General features: G+C 33.7%; 1 long non-coding RNA gene across 3 annotated transcripts; it reads left to right on the forward strand.

Annotated features, from left to right (window-relative positions):
* Positions 1–3,125: 3,125 nt before the first annotated feature.
* Positions 3,126–23,692, forward strand: LOC111048586. 3 transcript variants are annotated; one of them, XR_005573195.1, is made up of 6 exons: positions 3,126–3,282; positions 6,039–6,434; positions 8,316–8,482; positions 9,811–10,055; positions 12,374–12,742; positions 20,473–23,692. It is a non-coding gene; the product is annotated as an uncharacterized LOC111048586 (long non-coding RNA). The 3 variants fall into 3 exon arrangements; XR_005573193.1 differs by lacking the exon at positions 20,473–23,692 and having other exon boundaries at positions 12,374–20,456; XR_005573194.1 differs by lacking the exons at positions 3,126–3,282; positions 20,473–23,692 and adding an exon at positions 3,346–3,531 and having other exon boundaries at positions 12,374–20,456.
* The last annotated feature ends 359 nt before the right edge of the window (positions 23,693–24,051 follow it).

Below are 24,051 nucleotides of genomic sequence, written 5' to 3' on the forward strand. Positions count from 1 at the left end.
GATCTGGAGTCAGTCATTTTTGGTAGCTGCCCAGCTGATATAATTGTTACAACTTTTGTAAATTATATTATTGATCGCCCTTTCCTAGTGTCATTGATCAAGCTCCATTTTTGATAATTTAATATTTTTTTATTAATAATGGAGACAACAGAAAGAATCCGATTTTTCCTCCTTCATACACAATACAATCATTTTCAACATAATAGAATAGAATAGCATTTTATTAGTCATTCAAGAAATGAGGGGTTGTGACTCAAATATTTTGAGTGTAAACACCAATTGTGTGATATAACATAGGCCTTTTCAAAACGAGAAAGATGACATCAATAAAAATGTTCTACGATATGTATCCAAAATGGCGGCTGATTGAAGTTTCAAGTAAATACTAAAACTTCAATCAGCCACCATTTCGGATACAAGCATCATAGAAATTTTTTATTGTTGTCATCTTTCTTGTTTTAAAAAGGCCTTTAAAATTATGTAACACAACATTGGGTGTTTACATTTAAAATATTTGAGTTTATTGTTTTTGAAGGGATGGATTTGAGGATCCAAAGGTTCAAAGAGCCCCACATGGCAACGGAAGCTTATTGTGTTCCCAAGTAGTATGTTAAAGGCAAACCAATACCTGTGTCCTTGACAAGAACCAAAGAGTTCTTCCCTATACAAACATCCCATTCATCACATGGCGGCTTGTTGCTATCCAGTGTGATATGCTTGGCAGTCTCTCAGATTGATTATGGTAGTCCTCTTGATAAACGTGAGTTCCACTCATGACCTTTTTTGAAGGTCCTTCAGCTGAGGAAGGGGCGGCCAATTTGCCCTGACTTAGCCTCTTGACCTACATTTGTGCCTGGAGTTTCACCCATCTCTGATCTCTTGGGTTTATTCTTTTCGCCCCTCTGAAACCTCGCAGGGTCAAAAGCCTCACCTCTCCCAAGAAGTTTTGCCCTTCTTTGAGCAGTGGTGAGTTTTGGCTTCTCCACCCACGATGAACTCGTGACCTATGTGAGTTCCACTCCTAGTTTTTTTCTAGGTTCTTCCGCACTGAAGGAGGGGTTGCCAAATTACCTCTAGGGCACCTGGTCACCCTTGACTCAGCCTCTTGACTTACATTTGTGCCTGGAGTTTCACCCATCTCTGGTCTCTTGGGTTTTTCTTTTTGCCCCTCCGAAACTGCACTGATGGGGCAGATCTCGTGAGTTTGAAGGCAAGGCAACTTCTGGAGTTTTCTTGGGGCCCCTTCAAGTCGCCTCCTACGACAAGCAGGGATACTGTGGGTGAATTCTGGTTTTCAACACATTCTTGAGTATGATGTTCAACTCAAAGCTCCCCCAACCCACAGGGGGCATTTGAGTTACAACCCCTCATTTCTTTAAAAACGAAAACTTCAATCAGTCGTCATTTTAGATACAAGCATCATAGAACTTTTTTATTGATGTAATATTTCTTGTTTCAAAAAGGCCTTTAACATGATGACACAATTGGTGGTTACATTTAAAATATTCGATTTACAACCCCTAAGTCACTCCCTTATAAGGGGTTGAAATTCAGTTGTACGTCAAAAGGTAGAGTATTCATCCAATAAATTCATCCTGAAAGTTACAGTATTACATCCACAACAGCCTCCAACTTATTGAGGGGTTCCCATATATATGACTCACTCTGTATATTATTGTGTAAGGGAACTAAACTTTATACCAAGGTATCAATCAACCGAAATACTAGGGTCATAGTTTCTGAAAATTTAACTTTGAAAAGGTTCAAGTTAAAGGTTGTAAATTAATGCTGGCTGCTGGGGTCATACTGGAAAGGTTAGGTTGAATTTGAGAAGTTTTTGTTAATTGTGTAAGAAATATACACTGTACAAGTATCAATATAATTTCCAAGTGAATCGAGCTTTATTGAAGAAGTAATTCACAATCTGGTGATGTATGATGAGATTAATGCTTTGTAGCTGGAGTAAGTGGAAATGATAGAACAAGAACAACAGTGTTGCGATGCTCTGCATTAAACTACCTTCTGTAGTGTGGTCCATGCTATAATGACAGTATTTGATTAACATTTCGTGTTGCTGTTCTTGTCTATCATTAGACAAAGCAGATAGTGCTATCCTTATTGTGCTAAGAGAGGATTTAACTTTGTCCAATGACAAACAAGGACAGCATCATCAATGTTAATCAGGTGCTGACATTTATAACATGTTCTCCACTCGGTAACCAAATATCGTAAGTTAGCTGTGATTTAAATTATTTCAGTAATGTTAATATGTACCATAATATCAATTGCTGATTCTGGTTGATGATGATAAATTATATTTTAGTTGTCAAGAAAAGATATTTTATCATGATTGTGATAGAATATGTTGTTAGTTCATGATATTTCTTCAAATGATGTGATGAATATGCGGAGGTAGAAATGGATAGAGCTAACTGATTTGACCAATGATAGAGAAGATTAGTAAACCAATGTTGATCATCAGGTAAATTCACACTACAGAAAGGTTCACGTTAATAATGGCAGTGGATAATAGAAATAAGATAACAGCATTGCCGATTCTCTGCCTTTTATAGAGGATAGCCAATACCAGAATATCTGATTAACTGTTGATTCTTGTTTAAAATGATCAATTGTGTCTTATCCGGCAAGAAAATATACTTCTTAGATTGAATAATAATAAATTCTCATAATATTGATATTAATTACTGTATATTTATAGATTGTCAAAAAACGATCTGGCAACATTGCTGAGCTAAAAAACGAAAGCGTCATCTGCTTTCTCAAAAAATAAACAAGGACAGCAACACCAATGATAATCAAATTATGCCATTACAACGTGGACCTCACGATAGAAGTGCCTACACTCTTCAAACAACTTGAAAACGTACTTTCTATACAGGTACGAGCAATTGAACTTTTCAGAAAATGTTCAAACAAATAATGCTCACTATGAGGTTTTGAAAATCTTCGATCATGATATAATATACATACTGTATAATTATTGATAATTTTAATATTTTAAAAATATTATTCATCACTTGTGACCAATCATAGTTTTCTCTGTGGATATTTTTTTTTTAATCAGCGGGAAATACGGCTTGGCTCCGTAGTTCTGATTTCTGATACCTTCTGGATTCTTCTATAATCTTAATTTTAATAGCTTCTGGAACAGACTAGATAACTATAACTAATTAATTAATTAATTTTTCTTGTGTATAGTTTACTACTGTATTTATAATATTTTCATAGTTTGATTCGTTAAGATGATTCTGAATAATAAAGGTGAGTGGACTAATGATAATATTTATTCTAACCTTACTAATGTTGTTAGTTTTCAAATTGATTGTGAAGAGAAAGTGATTCTCCATGTGAACATATTTGTAATTTAATTTTCAAGTTCAAGTGAAGATGATTGGTTCTATTCAATTTAATGGCAAGGGTCTTCTATTTCATAATTCAAAATTGAAGCCGGCTGGACCATTCTTTATTTGAGAATAATATTTTCAGGATCTTTTGTATTTGAAGATGCCGGTATGCCATGCTTGAGCTTGTTAATTAATATCATTTTAGATTAGAATCATGTTGCTTGATCTAGTTTCTTTAATTTAAGCTTTTTAAAAATAGTTCATCAGAACTCAGGTACGAGCTGTTTAAAGTGTTTTCAAAAGAATTATTATAAATTTATCCGGTAATTATTTCCAACAAACACATCAGGTATTTTTCACTTTTTTTTAGTTTTCACTTTTTTTTTTAAAACACTTCGAAAAAATCTTCTGTGACAACTGTCAATTCACTGTTTAATTCTCAAAACTTCAATGCAAGAGGAAAAACTAATTTCACCAAACCCATCCCAACCAAACCTTACTAGTGCGTGGGGACATACGGCTTACCGCCGCCTCAAAGAAATTGTGGATGCGCTGAATGCGCTCCTCACAATCGTCATATCTTCTCTTAAACTGGAACTCAACCAGATAGCCAGGGAAGTCGGCCTTTTTTACACGAAATCTAGGTATGGTCACTTCTATTTGATCACTAGTAGGCCTATTTCACTTTTTGGCCTAATTGCACTGTTCCCCACACATTTTACACCATGTCACACTTTTAAAAATATTGTGTTTTAACATAAAATTTAAAACTTCCTCATCTTTGAACCTCGTTCTCCCTAAATATTTTACTCTACAACCAACACAATCCATTTTGAAACAACTATATGTTCAACAGTTTTGAATAAACTTTGTTGACTAAAATATAAACTAAGATTTCTTTTTCTTCATAAAGAGCAACCATAATTACAAAAAATGATCATAATTACACACAGAATGGTCTCTTTTGCATTTATAATATAAAGTAGGTATCTTTATTTTTTATAATTTTATCTAGGCAACCATATGATTGTTTATCATTTTAGTGATGGAAAACATAAACAAAACCAAACCTAACCTTGATGAGTGAAGAACGTTAATTCTAGGATTTATATTAATATAATTTAAATGCAAAGAAAAAATTGCTGTTTCAAGTTAAACAAAATATCGCATAATCAAATCCATAAGTTTTATAAGGAATAGAGTAAGTATGCCTACCTATTTTTAAATACCTGATGTGTCCATTGGAAATAATCACCATGTATCCGATATTGATGAATTCTAAAGTTGATACTTGGGCCGTTTGCACAGTATAAGTTCAACCTAAAGTTTAAACCAAATCTGGATTTTCTTCGTATAAACTAAAATTCCGTATCAGTTTGAACTCTGGGAAAGTTTAAAAACCTCCAAGGCAGTAGGTTTAAACCAAATAATTTGGATTAACTTGACATCTGTAAAGATTTGATGGGGTAAAAACTGATATTAAGTTAAATTTTTTTCGACGTTTGTTTTTAATTCTGCTGTAGACGATGTTATTAAGGTTATGGTGAATAATTTTTTAAACGTAGAAATAACTATTATGAATGAATTTATAGAAGTTTCCAATGCGATTGATAAAGATGACTGAGAAGAAATTTTGAAACTGAGAAAAATTGGGCAAATAAGGAATCATTTCAATTTCTGGGATGATGAAGAATTTTTTAGATGGTTCAGAAATCAGCTTTCTTGATATTGTAAACGATGACTTTCCATTACCAACTTATCACTAAACTAGTTAAACTTGAACTGGATTAGTAGATCCACTGAGAAATCCGATTCAAGTTTAAACTTTCAGATTAATCGAGTTTAGCAATCTATACTGTGCAAACGGCCCTAAGTCATTGTTCTGATGTAATTTATTGTTCATATTAATCTTTATTAGTCATTTTGTTAGTCATTGTTCTCATGTAATTTATTCAGTCATGCTGAGCCTAACCTAACCTATCTTACTCTTTGAAGCACAGTTGTCGATGTAATTGGAGATGGTATTTTTAAACTTCTTGATATAATTGAATGAAGGATTCAACTTATAGCTGCATGATCAACTTTCTCAATTTGCGCTATAGCCTTTAAAGTGAATGATAAATCTGTTGAAATTCTATTAACAGAGAAGTGTGATTTGTAAATTCATATTTTCACTCTAAATCATCAATACGGTAAGTAACCAACATGGAATTTGCCTGTGCTCGGTGTCAAAGCAAAACAATCTACTGAGGGGTTACATACTGCGACAATGAATATCTGATTCAGACCGCTGTATGAAGCTTGAGCGACCTATTTTGAAAGACGTATCTCCTTAATGATAATCAATCTGTCTATTTCAAACAGACATCGCGTCGCTGTCGCTACATAATATGCGTCGCCACTGCTATGGTAGCCGTAACTCGGGACATCGCATGCACTTTCAACTAAACAATACAATGAAACTCGACCACAGCTTAAAAATCCTGTCACTTAGTATATATATAAACTTATTTTGGAACCCACTGTATTGCGATGCAATATTCAAGACTAAAAGTAGCTCAAGATCTTTTTTCCAATAGTTTGATCTTTGTAAATCTGGGATTCATACTACTCAAGTTTTGAGATGCCGTATCCCTGCTCACTAAATAAAGTTGTATTACTTTCGTTTTTCAGGTGTGGTTCGGGCCCAGAGTTCAGAAGAGTCATTGAAGATTCTTTGTGTATCCAATGGACTTGCCCACTGTAGTCCTCGGTTTATTAGACGAGGATCCTCACAGTTTACTCCTTTTTCATCTCTACACGCGCTGCAAGACACATGCAAGTGTGGAAGAGCTAGAGACCAGATATCACCATCATTAAGATATTTGGACCCTACGTCCCAAGCCCTTGGGCCCAAGCCTAAGGCTGTGCAGAACACAGACAGGCCCTGTCCAGCTGTCCATAAGGCTATACAGCAAGTTGTCAGTATTATCCAGTGATGTATTGATGTATCAGCGGCACTGTTTCAAAGGCCACTGAGAGGTCTATCAGTGGGAACCCCGCTATACTCTGCGTGAGTTTTTCATCTTGGTGAGTTTCAAGTTTTGTTTTCCTGTGTTTACTGTTTTTTGCGTCTTTATTAGCTTCAAACTTGTTGATGTTTTCTTGGTGGCGTATCACACACATTATGGACTAACTCATAAATAACTAGGATCTTGAAATCTCATTTCAAGTACTATAGTGTCTCTCGTGATTTTACCTTCAAGATTCAAGTTGAATCCAAAAGCAAAATATGCTTAACATCTACCAAACGTGATGAATGGTATACATTGGTATAGTGAATTCAAGTTTATTGAACTGAACCTACTAATATACAATGTAACTGTGAATCTATTGAAAGAGTAGTATCCTACATATATTTAGGAGTAATGATTGATGAGAAATTGAATTGGTCGGACCACATTGCATTCTTGAAAAGTAAAATTCGCAAAGCTATTTATTTTTTTATTAATTAAATAAAATTCTATCACTAAAAGAGCTACGAAATATTTATTTTTCTGATGTTCAGTTTTATTGAATTGGGAATTTTGGCTTATGGGAGAGCCTATAAAACATTACTACAACCCTTGGAAGTTACACAGAAATCTATTATTAAAACAGCATTAAGAAATCGTATACACACTCATACTGCTGAAATTTTTGAAGAATTCAATGTTTCAAGTATAAGGCAAATTTATGTAATATATATATATATATATATATATATATATATATATATATATATTGTTATACATGTACAAAAATCATAAAGATATATATGTTCAGGTAAATCGAGCATAGCTATCGAACTACTACTACGTAATACCGAAGGTAAATCCAAATATATCTATAAAACAACTGTTAATGATTGGTTGAAGGAGATTGGGAGAACGATTACAGAATTCAATGAATGATGATTCATTCATTGTATAGATGAAGCAAATTTCGTGTAATGATGGTCCAAGTGTATCTCTAAATCTTTGAAACTTTAACTCTTTAAACTCTAAATCTTTAAATCTTTGATTATTTTCCGCTATTAATATCTGGTTTACCCAATAATCTGATTGATGCAAGTTTGAGATCAGTCCAACGTTAGCAAATTATCGTCATGACCCTCTTCCACACACAGGCTTTGCCTTTGTGGATAGCTTTCATGAAGTTTATTAAAAAAATAGTGTTGTATTTTCTGTATCTATGATATATTGCAGTTAGATTTAGTTATTACGATTAATTATTTTATTTCAAGTTTTATTTATGATTATTTGTTTGCAAAAGATGTAACGTTATTGTATGATTTGAAATTTTGTACCCTGTTATCATAGATAAATAGAAACCAATTTGATTTGTTCATATAAACTTGACTTCAAGTTTTCTAAATACATTCATTCTATACAAAACTTGAATACAAGTAAACTTGACTAATGTAAACGCCCCTTTAGGTTGGTCCCTAAAACAGGACAAGTGTGTCCACAGCAGCTTCTAACAAAACATTAAAAGCCAATAACAATAAATAAACCACTGGAAATTACAAATTTTAATGTTAACAAAAATAATTCAACCTCATATAGAGCGTAGAAAAAATGAACAACAAAAAACCGAAGATATACAAAAACTCAACTTGAAAAATTTGTTCGAAGACATGTGTGTACACCGTTAGGGATGGCCAAGTGTGTTAACAAATATGTGTCACACTACTTGGCCATCCTAACGGTATACATTCTCTGCCCCTCCTTTTGTATCTATCGTTTTCAAAAGAAACTGGTTAGCAAATTGAACACAGCATTATTTGATGTATAAATTTTCCATAATGAATTAAAAACACAATATATTGTCTTTTCTACTGGTAATGTTATCAATACTTGTTCTTGTGTTTATTTTTAAGCAATTCATAATGATTCCATTCTATTGAAAGGTGTATTGATTCGATTGCAGATTGCAGAGCTTTCATTCTAACATCAGGAACTAGTCTATGAAAAGTCATTCTCAGTCGCAGTTAAAGCCATGATAAAAACGCCACATGACGGGAAGAAGAGAGACGGAGAGACAGAGAAGGAGATCTCCTTTTCCAGCATCAGTAACTCTCAAGGGTCCTACTCTTGGTAAGTGTTTTCTAGCGCACAAGAAGCTTGTTTCTAGTTGAACATTTGTACAACCATGACCTTCATTCAAATTTTGATATGCCAAATTTCGAACTTGAAGTAACGATATTCTTTATGCTTTTATTCATTTATTTGCACAAATAACACTAAATGTATGACATTGTAAGAGAAATAATATGGTAAAACTAGTGTTTTTTCTCCCAAATTTAGTTAATATGACACTGTCCCAAATGAAGGTTTGTTTGTCTTTCATGCAGAATTTGAACCATTTTCAGCACCAGAATGATCATGCAACTATAAATTTTGAATTCAGATGGATTAGATATGTAACTTGAAATAGAATAGGAATATTTCATTCAATTTTCACTTGAATATAGAAAATACTGAGTTCAAAAGTACATAATTATGTCATAGAATTTTAGTGGTGTCCGAAAATTAGCTGTCGCTTCAACCGAGTTGAAGTTGGCCGACTTCATTAGTCTTGTATATACAGATTTTCCGAATGAGAATCAGTTCTCCATTTATTCGTAGTGAATCATTTGGACAGCATAACATTTTTCAACATTGAGACTATTGTATGTTTTAATATTACTAGGCTACTACTTGTGACTAAGAGGAAAGCGATATTTTTTTTGATAGAGTACTTGGCAGTTTAACTTCATGAATTATTTTTTCTATTAAACATTCTTTTTATTCATCCATTCATACCATATTTATGGTATGATGTGCTCCTTAACCTGCCGCTAGTCGCGCCCTACTCAATCACACGAGCAGTCGCGTGTTGTACTTTTTACAACATCCAATTTTCCAAGTGTTATGCACTCTGTTTACTGTCAAAACATATTAATTAAGTGTATAATTAGTTTTCCATTTTCTTAGATTATTTTACGCCTATGAACAATTGGATGATTTGCATTTCATAGCCCAATAAGGTACACCAAGCAAAGTCATAAATTCTGTGTTATTCGTTCGTTTACAGTCCCCGTATACAGTCTTTCTCTATCTTATGCACAGTGCGACTTATGCACTGTCGCGACTAAATGGCACCTAAAGACTCGGTTGATACTGCAACTCAGTGGAGTGATGGGGAGAAAGTTTTGGATCCAATAGTTTCGTGCAGCAAAAAAAAACTGACAATGTTGTACTTTTTACAAGTATTTATTGTATTCCATTCCTTATGTGTAGTTCCAGGTTCGATTTTGTCATGGTTCTTCTGACCAGTGACTATTGTGACCTCTACCCTTCTCCTAATTGTTAGTTTTTAGGAAAAAAATAGAAAGCTTATGCTTTTAGAATCAAATAAATGAACAAAATATATTTTTTTCCAGGCGAGTAACCAATGCCAGATTTGGACCTTCTTTTCTTGCAGTGTTGCAAGTCTCCTTGGCTAGTTGACGTGTTTACAAATGGAGACTCACTGGAAGATTATGTTGTATCTTCATCATCTCGCTCATATACCTGTCTGTTCCAGTCTCATACCAATTGCTCAGAATTTATGTCGAATACCGCATCGTAGATTCACAAGTCTGTTAATTAATCAACGACAGTGATTCATGTTTCCTACGCTTTTCTTGTAAGTACCTTTTCGATTATCAATATTCCTTATAATATATTTCTTTCAGGGCTACTCAATAGATGAAAAAACATTTCAATCTTGAATATTCACTATCACTATACGTTTTTGTGAATGTTTTACATTCCTAACAATTTATTTCATGTAAAGGGAAATTGACATTTCTATTCTGATGTGAAGATTTCCTCTTTTATTTGGAAAATTGATATCTGTCTTGAATGCATTTATAGTTTTTATATAAGCCTAAAGAATCTCAAAATGTTGGTGTGGATATGTTTCACTAGTATGATTAGAGGCATAACGAGGTCATACAACTTCGCAAAACTCTTGGGTCTGCTTGATTCATTACTGTTGCAGAACTGATATTATGCGATAAAATGCTTGCTAATCCATCATTATCAAAAACTATGCAAATTTATCCAACTAAGTTACTTTAGTACACGAATATACAGAGGATTTCAAAAAATGACTACATTCTTTGACAGTGAATATCTTGGTAACGCTTTGTTCAGACCGCCGTACATAGCTTGAGCAACGTTTTCTGAAAGACGTATTTCCCAACGTTAATCAATCTTATCAAACCGGTGTAACGTAGCCGTAGTTCCGTATCTTCAGCAACAAATAAGAATAAAAAAATTGTGTGAACTGTATATAGCTTGCGTACCTATTAATACGGTTGCATACATGCTACATCGAGTCAAATGGTCTGAAACGGCCTCACAGTTCCCATTCGGGCTTCTCATGCCACCCAACCTTTCCACAAAACTTCTAACTACAATAAATACCTTGTAAGATTCATAGCTTTATGTTATTTTGTTCAGTTTACGATCTCTGTCAATTAGTGTATCGAATAGAAAGAATGAAAGAATGCTTTATTATTTAAGTTTTTGTAATTTTTCAACTAATAATCGAACATGTGTTTTGACAGTTTTTGGTGAGATCTAGAGATATCACCATATCACCGATCTGTATTCGTAATGAGAACAGAAAGTTGTTGTCAGCTGTCCCAAATTTTATTTTGAGAGAAATCAAAACATAGCTAAGCTTATATGCGTTGAAACATGTTGGTGTTTTTCACCAAATAGAATTTGCTATAGTTTACTATATCAAATCGTTGTGTTTTCATTATTAAACTGAGTTTGGCTTGACTAAATCGGTATGTTTTCATTATTAATCGTTTGGTTAAACTTATAACCAAATATTTGTTTCGTTATTCACTATGACAGTTGATGTTTATATCATGAAGTAAATCGGTATGTTTTCATTATTAATCGTTTGGTTAAACTTATAACCAAATATTTGTTTCGTTATTCACTATGACAGTTGATGTTTATATCATGAAGCAAATTTAGACTATGAGCATAAACATAGCATGTGCATAATATGGGCAAAGTCCGTGAACTGGTTGAGACTTCAGGTGCTGCATCTAGAGGCGAAGGAAACAATGCTGCTATCTTCGTGCCCTTGAATCCATGTCGAAAAACTAATCAAGCCACCATTCTCGCTGGCTTTAAAAACAGTACTTATATGCAAATTTCAATCTTTTGTCGATATAAAATATGAGAAAATGTATTTCTTCCAAGGCTCATTTTTCTAGTCTTAATCTGCATTAATTATAAAGCATTGCCAATATTCAAGCAAGTCAGATATTCTCTATTTATTTGGAAATACTTATGAATTGGTGTAATGTGAAATACTATTGTAATAATGTGTTATTAATCAATAGGCCTACTATTAGATTAGAAAATATTAAAACACAGAAATTCATTTGGAAAAACTCAAATAATATTATGCTAGTTAAACATTTGAAAATAATATAAATTTCTTTGAATGAATTCGAAAAACAGTTCTAATCTCTGTGATATACGTAACTTGTCTTCAAAGCACGTGTTGAGTATGGTTTTTGAAAAATACCTGTGTTAGCAGTCATTCAAAAAAATAACTATTGAGCTTCAATAATCAATTCATTTATCATCTGCAAATTAGTGAGCAATAATGTTCAATAGCCTAGTAATGAGTTATTCTTCTAAATTCTTCACTATTATCATACATATTCATGTGAGTTGAAGCTTGTAGTAAGTGATCATATTCAATAATATGTAGTACTTGAAAGTTTCTTCCATCACAAAATTCAAGTGAAATTGTAATTTATTAAAACGTTTTTGTGTTACATGGCATTTCTTAAATATCTATGTTATAAGTAATTTAAAAATATCGTTTGTTGAGTTTAAATAAATTTCACATGCAAATTAGTTTGAAATATTGTTTAAACGTTTAGTGATGAATTGTATAATAACATTAAAAACAATTTTTCGCAGAGAGCAAGATTGTGGTAGTCAGAGTGGCGAGATGCTGTATGGATTGTCTAACTACGAATTATAGTGCACTGCATCAAGTCGTGTCATCAACATCCAACCACTTCACATTCACTCTACAAGAGAAGGACTACAAGTCAGCTGCGTGTAGCGATACCGAACTGTCTTGCAGAGACTGATATCTTCAGCAACTCATCAACTTTATCGTCATTAACTCATCAACTTCATCGTCAGCAACTCATCAACTTCATCGTCAGCAACTCATCAACTTCATCGTCAGCAACTCATCAACTTCATCGTCTGCAACTCATCAACTTCATCGTCTGCAACTCATCAACTTCATCGTCTGCAACTCATCTCTCACTAGCTTATGTAAGTCGAAGAGATTGAAGATTTTTCGATGTGTTTTTTAAAATAATCTTTCTGAACATGGGTCGTTGAATTATGGTACTCAAGAAAATTTCATATTCTACTCAAACTAAAGATGACTCAATGGTACTGGAAGATATAAGTTTTTTAATATCAGTGCTTCACTATCTTCAAATATCACTAACTTAGTATGAAATTATACTATTTCAACATGCACATTGCTTCTCTTCTTTGAGCTGTCCACTTTGTTATTTCATATTATGTATATAATACATAATATATAAATTAATAGTATAATACATAATATAAGTCCCAGGTAGGCTGAGCCAGTTATGTATTGTAACATTTATTCCAGGCGGGAGCGCTCAGTCTGAGTTTCTCTGCCTTGCTGTTAACATGTCTCAATAAATAAAACATATTTTTTAAAATACTATTTCAAGTTCAATCAACCCATTTTGTATGATCTTATTTTCCATGAACAAAAAATACATTGTCATATTTGGAAAAATTACATTCCACTAAGAACAATCTGAGCGCGGATATATTAATGAGCAATATACATGAACTGATTCATTATATTCCTCATAGATGCTTCTGATTTTCTACAAGGAAAAATCTGTCTAGTTATTTGAGCTACTTATGAATTAGATGTAATTTTGAGGAAGAATAGAGAAAATTCCAGCCTTTTTAGGAACAGATAATGAGAATCTGTGATTTTGAAAAGTTGTGAATATTGTAAAAATGTGTAACTTCATCATATCTTATGTTTGATATAATTGAATTGAAATATTTCATACGACTTCTGCGAAACGTGATCACACGTTATGAAACACTACCAGTACATATATGTGTTTCAGAATCAATGTACCATTGAATCATCTTTAGTTTGCATAATTCTAAGATATGTAGTAATTTAGTGCTTCATTATTCAAGAACTATTTCTTTCAAGTTAATTTCTCCATACGATTCAAACACACAATGCACCCACAGTAAACTTGACCTGAATTACACAAAATACATTACAGCTCCATTTTCTATTGATCTGATAGAATGTTATGACATTGATAACAAGGATTACTGAAATTATATTATATACTCATGTATTCCAAGAGGTAGTAGGTCCGTTCAATCAATGAATTTCAATGAATGATCAGATATTTAGGTCAAGTTAGTTTAGTATTCTTCTATTTATTTATTTACATTACAATATGAGGGCACCAGGAATATATACTTCCCATAATAGCCCTCTTGACACAACCAAAATTACAATTCTAATATATTAATAGTATAATATAATATAGGATAAGCCTAATCTAATATAGAAAATTCACAAAATTGAAGAAAGATAGAAACCACAATAAATATTTAAAACTAAAATTGAAGATGGAAAAGAGGAATAAGATGATGATGATGATGATAATGATAATAAGTATAAATTAGTAAGAAAAAATGAACAAGATCATGATTTCAATATTTTAAACCAACAATTGAAGATGAGAACGAGGGGTACTCGTACCCATATGATGATGATGATTATCATGATGACGACGACGACTATGTTGATGAGTGTAAATAAAAAATACAAAGAACAAGATCATGCCAATATTCCAATGGACAGAAAGCAAGACAACAAAAACTGAAATAGATCACTACAATTTTCCCAGAACCAGTAGGCATACTACCAACAAGCAATTGACTCCATCAATCACATTACTTCCAAGTCTGATTCACCTAAGTGTAACTCTCTACTCAGTTCATTCATAAGTCTCTGCACTCTAGTTAGAGGCGAGAAATAATTATGCACAGTCCTGCTTCTAGGCAAAGAAAACAAGTCAGAATTCCTAGCATTGAAGGAGGGCACATGGAAGTTAAACATTGACAAGTATTTATGTTACCTATAATGGTAGTTTTGGTTTTTAAAAAACCAAAAAGTAGGTTTTTCAAAAAGTAATGATCGGAAAAAAATGTTTTCCTGAGAAAACTTTTTCATTTTGATAGCTTGATGATATACAAATCGAAAAACTTTGAAAAATATCACGAGTAAAAAGTTTATTTTTAGCCTTTGCACAGCTTAATCCATGCTGTTCTGTCCAGTGTGTGGCAGCAGCCTTGTTCGCTATCAAAGTCCTCGTTCATGAGGCCGACTGCTGCATCTCAGTTGTCAGTTTTGAAAAATCTGTAAGTCGTCTGCGCAAAGATGATATCTAGAGTGTCTATGTCGGTCGGTTACGTTATTTACATAGAGACTAAATAGTAGTGGTCTCTATAAAACAGAACCCTAGGGGGCGCCCTTGTTGACCACACTCCGTTGAGATATGATATCCATTCAAACACACTGCTGCCTGTCAAGAAGGTACGATTTCACACTTGCCACACTACTCTTTGAAAAACCAAAACTTCTCAGCTTTTATCAAGAGTAGCAGATGATAAATACAGTCTCACTCAAGTCGATCAAAACCATCAGTGTAGATTGTGTCTTATCCATGGACAGATAGACATGAACAGATAGATGTACACGAACAGAGCAAGGCTGAAGTGGTGCAGTGTCCACCTCGACATCCAGACTGATGTTAGCTGAGAATTCCTTTCAGAGAGGCAACAACATGGGATGAAGAGGTTTGTGGTTCTATATAAGTTGAGTTTGCAATAATCTAGATAAAGTAACGCGCTCGTAACTATGACCGCGTGCATAGGGTATAACACATTACTGGATAGAATCATGACTGTTGTGTACAATAAAAAAATTTAAAATAATACATTTTATTTCCTTTAACATTCTTCGAATTTCTCCCTTTTATTCGTACATTCTCTGTTAAACTTGGGTTATTATTTATTTTATCTCCTATCATTGATTGTGACACTTTGCCATAACCTATTGGATATGCATAATTTATATTGATAATAATTATTAGATTCATGATAATGCTGTTTTGATAATATTGAAAGAAGTTAGTGTTTTTTTATTGTTGGTGATGCTGATGTTGAATGTACAGCTGTTACAGTTATTTATTACAATTGCAGCTGCAGTAGACGTCACTTCTGCAAAATGTTGTGATTCCGTATGCATGACCGTATGAGTTGGTGTTGATTGTATTGCTTTTGGAGTCCTACATGTTTGTTCTGTCCTAGAATCATGTTTCTAGTGCTAAGTTTTGAAGTGATAGACTCTTGAATATGTACCCTTCAGCCACTGTAGCACTCTTCAAAATTGTTCTGTCCTAGAATCATGTTTCTAGTGCTAAGTTTTGAAGTGATAGACTCTTCAATGTACCCTTCAGCTACTGTAGCACTCTTCAATCCTCCGTGCCTTTTAAACTGAAGCATGTTACCTCCTGCTTCAACTAGGAGTGTTGCCGAAACTCTTCGGAAACAATGTCCAGTATAAAGGTGCGCCAATTTTAGAAAAGTGGCTACTTCTGATGGAATTTCACCTATTGGATTGATTCACACAGGCTGCCTCGTACAGAAACCTTTGATGAATTTTGAGAATAATCTACCTGTGCTCATAATATCCAAAGGCAGTAATTAAAAATATTCTCTGTAAATCTGCAGATAATCAGCAGCTATTCTCATCATCGTTTTAAATAGTGAATGTGCGACTCCTGTAATTTTTCGATTGGTGTATTTTTACAATTTAAACATTCCACTTCCAAGTGATAAAGTAACATCAATTTAAAATGATTTTATTGTTTAATTTTTAAATAATTTTGAAGCATTCCAAAGTATATTGAGATCACTTCAAATTACTTTTAAAAGATTTTACAATTATTTCCAATGCTACAAAACTGTGATTCATGAACTATTTGAATATAATTTCAAATCACTTTCAAATGTTTGCCAAAAATTGTCACATAGAACCTTCTGGAACTAAGCCGACGATATGTGTTATGTTAGTCCAGCTCAGTCCAGGAAACCTACCTCAAGACCGAAACTGTCTATCACCTGGCAGATGCATCGGCTTGAAGTGCATAGCCGGTATTTTCGGTTTGGTAGACGAGTAACTCCTCCATAAATCACTATGCTTGTCCCACTTTGACTCCTGATTATTGTCAATGTCAGGTCACATAGAGTTCACATCCTCAGTTGACACACAAATTAAGTGCCCACATAATATTATATCTGTGGCTTTGTGCAAAAAATACCTATGTCAAAATAGTTTATCTCACAAATCAGTTTCAAAGTTCAACTTGTATTTTAACCTCATTATAATCATAGAACGGCTCCCTTTATTCAATCTATTATTTGACATTATGATAATGCACATAAAATAGATACTTATCAGTAATCAAAAATTCAAAATTATTTGCCGTTTTCAAATAAATTTGTCTTACCCAAGCAGCAAAATAATCAAAGTTCGTGTTTTCTGCTCGAAATGTCTTGACATTGACGAACATAATCACTAACTTGAAAATAACTATTGGTCGGATGAGAATGATACATACACCAATAGAAAGAAGACATTCTTCTCGTCTCCTAGTTTTGATGCACTTGGCATCATCATCAGTGGTGGAATTGACTACCAGTGTGGAATTGACATCTTTTCATTTCACATTAATATGGAGTAATCCCACAATATCTCTATTTCCAGTGTTAATTTTATAAGTTTCTTAAATTACATCCATGTAAGCAAGAAAATTAATTATATTAAAACTTATTCACTTACTGAATAAAAACTTCTGAAAATTTGTTTCATTGAAGGCCATTTTCTCAACTGCCATTTTTTGGCAACTCCATGAAAACATGGATTTTAAATTCGCAGTCATGGAATTTCTCAGCATCCATGTTGGTGCCCTGGAACTACTGCTACTGCCAGCCCCGAGAGCCGTTAAAGCACCTGGAAACAAAGCATTTTCTGATTATAAACAGATTCAGCTTTTACTTCAAGAACTGTATTCATGGTTATTCATGCTTGTCTTACGCATTTTTGTTATCAAGGGTAGTGTTCAGTGAACATAAAGAAGCTACTGAGTGGCTCTGTGTAACAGTAAACCTGAACAGTCATCAGCTCATTCATCCAGCTCGAAATCCAGAACTGTCAATCGTACATTGGAACACCTTTAAAGTTTAAGTATCGTTAAAAGATTTCTTAGTGAGCACCTAGGACTATAACTATAAAATTCAAGATATATTTAACTATACTATATTTAAACTTTAGACTATTCAAATTAATTAACTATCTAAATACGTAATTTATCACGATTTCTGAAAATTAATGGATGGATTGCAACAAAACTTTGAATATAGCTTTCTATCGTGATGAATTACGTATTTGAATAGTCTAAAGTTTAAATATAGTATAAATAGTTGAATATATCTTGAATTTTATAGTACACTTACAGATAACTCAACTTCTATTCTAAATAGCTCAATAATGAGTGACAGTGAGAATGAAATTCTTCTAACCCCAGAAGAAAGTTTGAACTTTGTGATGAGAGTTTCATAAAGAAAGTTTTTTGGTGGTCGTGGGTAAAATAGTGCATATGTGGCGAATCATATGATTGCCACCGCCACCTGTGATGTTTTCAACTGGCAAAGTTTGTTTATCACTTGTAACATTTTTATTTTCATATTCATCAAAAATTAAATTTTGTCATTCAAACATTATAATTAATTCATCATTCTTTTAGTTCCATTCAATCAATTTCAAAATAGGAATCATCAAATTAAATTCCTATACATACAACAACGGTTGTAATAGGCCTTTCAAGCATTCGTGAGATATTTAGATATTTATAACTCACATCTCACTCATGCTTTAAAGGCTCCCAATATACAACCGTTGCATAAACTACTGAACAACGCGGGGTAACTTTGAGGGTTTAGATAATATGGAGGACCGAGGAAAATACATAAAATGCGGATCGACTTACTTGATGTGGTTTTAACGATGACTGGGGGGTCTCAGCAAGCTCTGCTGGGAGATAGTACCCTTCTCCTCCTCCTCCTCGGAGATAGAGTCGATGCTCTATAAAAGATAAAATTTATTTTATGTAAATATAGATGACTATCAAATTCGTTTCTATGGCTGAAAACTCACAATTTTCTCCCGAAAATCTGAATCCTTCAGGCGCATTTCCAAATCCTCAAACTTTTTCAAATTTGACACTGGGAACCAAGCGGCTACTAATTTGTAATTCGGTTCATCAGAGATTTGTGGCATGGTATCCACTGCTGATGCTGGGCACTTTTCATTTGTTGGGCATTTATTTCTGAGAGTTGGCTCTCCATTAGATTCATACTTCCTGCAACATCGAAATTGCTCACATACAATTATTTGTTATTTGTTAACATATAATTATTATTATTATTATTATTATAATCAGTAACAATCTGTCACATTTTCTGCATATCATTTTTGGGTTCACGAAAACTCAAATATTCTCTCTGACAGTACATCATTTTAATGTCAGCGCATAATGCGATCTCATTTAATCGAAATGCGAATTTTCATTGCAGAAAAAACAGGTTGGCTTAGAATCGGCTTGCTTTCTAACTCAGTTCGAGTTAGCTTGGCAAGAGGGTGCGGAATCGTGATTGTTTATCTTTCGCACGCTCGACGAAGGGTTAGGAATAATCGAGTCATTTTTGTGAGTACACTCGTTGCATGACGAGTGACTGGAAATGACAAAAGATTTGTTAGATTTGACTTTGCAACATGTGGCAAATTAGGCTTAATGAGTTTGCCCCAGTGATATAGACACTGCTCAGTGGTCAAATAACTGCCTAATTTGTGAAGCAAAGTACTCTTTGCCATACCTAACACACTTTCTGGCTGCTTGGCACTCACTTAACTTCTTTGGAGATGTTGCTGAAGAAATCTGTCACCAGTGGTCGATTGCTCCAACATAATACACAATTGACTTTTTCAAAGGGAATTTTACACCAACAAAATTTCCATTTTTAACTCCTGCAGTATGATAATCAATATTTTTCTCTCTGATATCTATCTCCATTGATTCTCTCCAAGTGTCTAAGGATTCCAGTTCTTCATTTTCTGATTCACTTGTCAATTCTAAAATTTTTCTAACTGGTGGTTTCTTCCTGTCAGAAAGCTCTTGAATTCTGTTTTTCTTCGGTGTGTCTGTTAATATTCTTGTAGATCCATTCTGTCTTTTAGTTTTATTAGTCTTTCTTGGTGCAGCTTTTGTAAATGGCTGTACTTCCTGTGGAGTTAGGACCTTTGATTTTGATTGGCTCTGATTGTTTAATACTGAAGGTGTTATAGGTTCAGTGGATGCATGTACTTGCTGTGGAGTTGAGGATATTAGAGATGGTTCTGGATTTTTCGATGTTCAAGGTCTTGGTGTTGTAGGTTCAGTAGATTCAGTAGGTTCAGTGGATTCAATAGGTTCAGTAGATACATTCTGGGTAACTTCCATAGCATTTTCTGAAAGTTGGCGATCAGTCACTGATGACATGAGAAAAGCATTCTCAGTGAATATTTGAGCATTGAATGGTGAAATTCCTGTTTTCTGGAACCCACGAATTATATTGTATTTTTAAATGGCGAAATAGATGGTGGCTTCCAATTTATTTTTTAATTGAAAAATAACAATATTGTTATGATGGTTTCTAATATATAAGAGAATGAATGACCCATGCTGCGCAAAGCGCCACTCTCTTGCTTTGCTTATAATTATAATAATACTGATGATTGCCATAAAGGTAATGTAAATATTTTTATGCAATAAAGTATAATTCAATTTAATTCATATTAATTTATGGTTTGTTAGAATGGATTACGAGTCGCTCATTACATACAACATTACCCCAATATGTATGACCAATCACATGCCAAGTACGATGACACCAATATGAAGATGAGTTCTTGGCTAGACATAGGTCTACGATTGAACCAACCGGGTACAAAAATTATATTTTCAACTAATTAGTAGAATTTCTATTGATGTTGTGGTACTCAACATGGCACTCCATTGAATGGAGGCAGTGGTGGGGTTGTGAGTCATGTCCGGAAAACGGCTGCGCGGCGCGGCTCGGCGCGTTCCCAGTGTGCTCCGTGCTTTACATTGTTAAAAACGATCTGGAAACGTTGCGGAGTTGGGAAAGGGTAAGGCTATCTGCTTTGTGGAGTGATATCCAATATGGGCCAAAGCCCCAAAGTGCTATTTGTAAAAAAAACTTTGAAATTTCCTCTTTCCATTGTTAAATTAATTAAAAATTATTTCGCATAAGTACTTCAGTAAAAAAATTATTCCAAAATGAGTCCATAATTTAGATAATAAATTATTTGATTTGATATTTTCCTTTGTGAAGGAAGTCATATAAGCTGCATTAGAAAGTTCTTTGATGAAATGTCATCCATGCATCACATGTTTGGTTGTATCTAACTTTTAATGTCCCATAGACAGAATTATCAAGTAGCTGAAGCCTGTGGATGCAATGAGGTGGAAAAGTAATCAAATTGACATCATTTTCCGTAGCTATGTTGATTACTTCTATATTCACATGACTTGAATGATTATCTTGGAAAAAATTACTGGATCATCTTTGGAGCACTTTACATGGCTGATGAAGTGAGACAATGCCAATATAAAATTTTCTTTAGTCATCCAGCCACTTGGATGAGCAAGGCCAAGACTTCCCACGGGTCCATTGTTCAACATATGATTCTTGAAAAATTTCCTGGGGAAAACAAATGCAGGTGGGACTGTATCCCCAACTGCATTTATAAAGCACAACATTGTAACAAGTTCACCTCTTTCTCCAGATGTTACCTGTCCAACTTGTTTTAAACCTTTTTGACAGATTACTTTCAATTCAATTTATTTCCACATGAAATTACAAATGTGTACAATATAGTTAAGTTACAATAAATATAAAGATAAATTACTTTTCTATTTTGTTTAAAATTGTAACATTATTGAAAAGTGGAATCCCCCAAGAAGACTATACGTCTGAGAATGGGGGAGAGTTCCTATGAGCACGCTAATAACAAAAAGTCTGAACAAGATTTTTTAATTTATTATAAAATGCATTATCCACATTCTATAAATTAGAACATTGTGCACTAGATTTTTGAACAAGTTGTTCTTGATGTTATTCAAATTGATCACAAAGAAGAGTACATTTGTACTCTTGGATTTTTAGGGATGTAGCCTGCAGGGTATTTTTTCAAAAATGCTATTACCTTCTAGAAGTTACTTATATGCAAGTCATGTTTCACTTTTATTGACAATTTCAACAACGAATAAGTACTTCAAGCAGTTGAAGGGCTCACATTTTTAGACAATTCTGCAAAATATGCTAATAAATGCAGTGCTGTTGGAAATTTTCTTCTTCCAGCTCAGTCCAGGAAACCCACCTCAAGACCGAAACTGTGTATCACATGGCAGTCTAATCTATGATATTATTTCATGTCTGCACAGGATGGATATGAAATATAATATTCATAAGTTAGAATTTAGAATGACTTGAACTTATAAGGTACTTGAAGTGAGAGGGGGGTAAATCTATATAACCTTACAGCAGGAATGAACATATTCTAATAACTGGGTCATATTCAATTGAACTTGGAAATCATTTGAATGAACCAGCTTGGGTCTACCTGAAAAACCTGATGATATAGCCTAATGTGAACAAGTATCAATATATTCTACTATAACACAACCAATTTGCTAGTGTTGTGAAAAACATGATCATAAACTTCACAATATAGAATAATAGAATAATAGAATTTATGTTGAGTTGTATTTTGAAAAACAAACTGTTGTTCTCTGTTCTTCTAATTCAGATACTAAAACTTTTTGTTTCAATTGGTACAAGAACAGTTTTAAGAGATCCTGTTTCTGATGACTTACTTTTGATAACTAACCTATCTTATAATGTATAGAAATTATCCTCACTTACAAGTTCTAACTATTCTATTCAACCTGATTAGGATGAAACATTATTGCCAGTCCAGGCGCGGATCCTGCACCCTGACGTGGTGGGGGAGTGGGGCGATTTGGGTAGTCGGCCAGGGGACCCCTTCCCCCCAGTTCGACTTTGCACATTGTTTAATTTTTTAATCGAGAAAGCAGAGCTTTTATTTGCTAAAATTGATTAGATTTTTGAGTTTGTTTATTAAAATGCCAAGGTCATGATATTTATTTCTGCAACTGCAGTAGTAGTCCAGTCACAATATACATTAATGCTTGCATTTTATATTGCAGTTTTGATTTTTTAATATATTGTTTTGATACATAAGAGAAGTCCAGAACCTAGTTTTTCATGCAAAATTTCCTTATGATATATACAAAGTAGCCCAAAAACTTTGTATTTTTGGTTCAGGTTTCAGTTTTTTCCAGCAAATCCTGTAAATAAGAGGAAAAATTTGCTCTTGCCTTTCATTTAGATTATGTAATTCCTAAAAAAATGAAATCATTTTCTCACAATTCATAATTCGTTCAGGGTATTTGTAACCTCTCTGACAAATAATTTTTCCCTACTAGATCATCTGGCAAGCACGTTTCATCATAGTTATAAATTGAGGAAAACCGCAATTTCATGAAATTTTAAAATCTTAAAATTTCATGAAATTTTAATTTCAAAATCAAATTTTAAAATCAGAACTGCAATATAAAATGCAAGCATTAATGTATATTGTGACTGGACTACTACTGCAGTTGCAGAAATAAATATCATGAGCTTGGCATTAGCACTTGGTGGTATATTTAATTGTCACCAAAACCACTTTTACTCCATCCATTGTCACTGTTTGGATTGTCAAAATAAGTCGCATAAACAAAGAGAGACGCGATCACCCTTTCTCAGATTGAAAGCCATTACTGACTGGACAAAGCTACCAACTTCAACTTTATTTGTGATGAAACGTAAAATTTCCCTCTATATAATGGTGCAAAGAACAGTCCTGCCAGCAGTACACAAGATTTATTATGAATTTGTGGAAAGCACCCTAATTGTAGGATTTTATATCCGTCCAGTTGGCCGGTTTACACTGGTGATTAGAAACAGAAATTTTACAAGTGGAGGACCGCGGGTGAACAAAAGAAAAGAGCTGTGTGATTATAAACGAAAACTCACTTGAAAAACTGAAGAAAATACAGTTGAAACCGGGGCTTCAAAGCAGCAATGATGATGTAGCTTCGTGAACTTCATGCCAACTGAAACTGGAGGGGGAAGCTGCTTTTGGCTGCTTCCTTCTACGATGAAGAGGGAGGGGTGGGTGTAAGGAAGGAAATCACGATAACTGTCTTTACCAACCGCCCACCTAAAACTACATCGGAGTTTTATCGAGGAAAATGTAATTGTTTATTTGAGATTTAGAACATATAAATACGAAGCGGATATCA

Source organism: Nilaparvata lugens, chromosome X (assembly GCF_014356525.2).
Source record: "Nilaparvata lugens isolate BPH chromosome X, ASM1435652v1, whole genome shotgun sequence".
Classification (NCBI taxonomy): domain Eukaryota; kingdom Metazoa; phylum Arthropoda; class Insecta; order Hemiptera; family Delphacidae; genus Nilaparvata; species Nilaparvata lugens.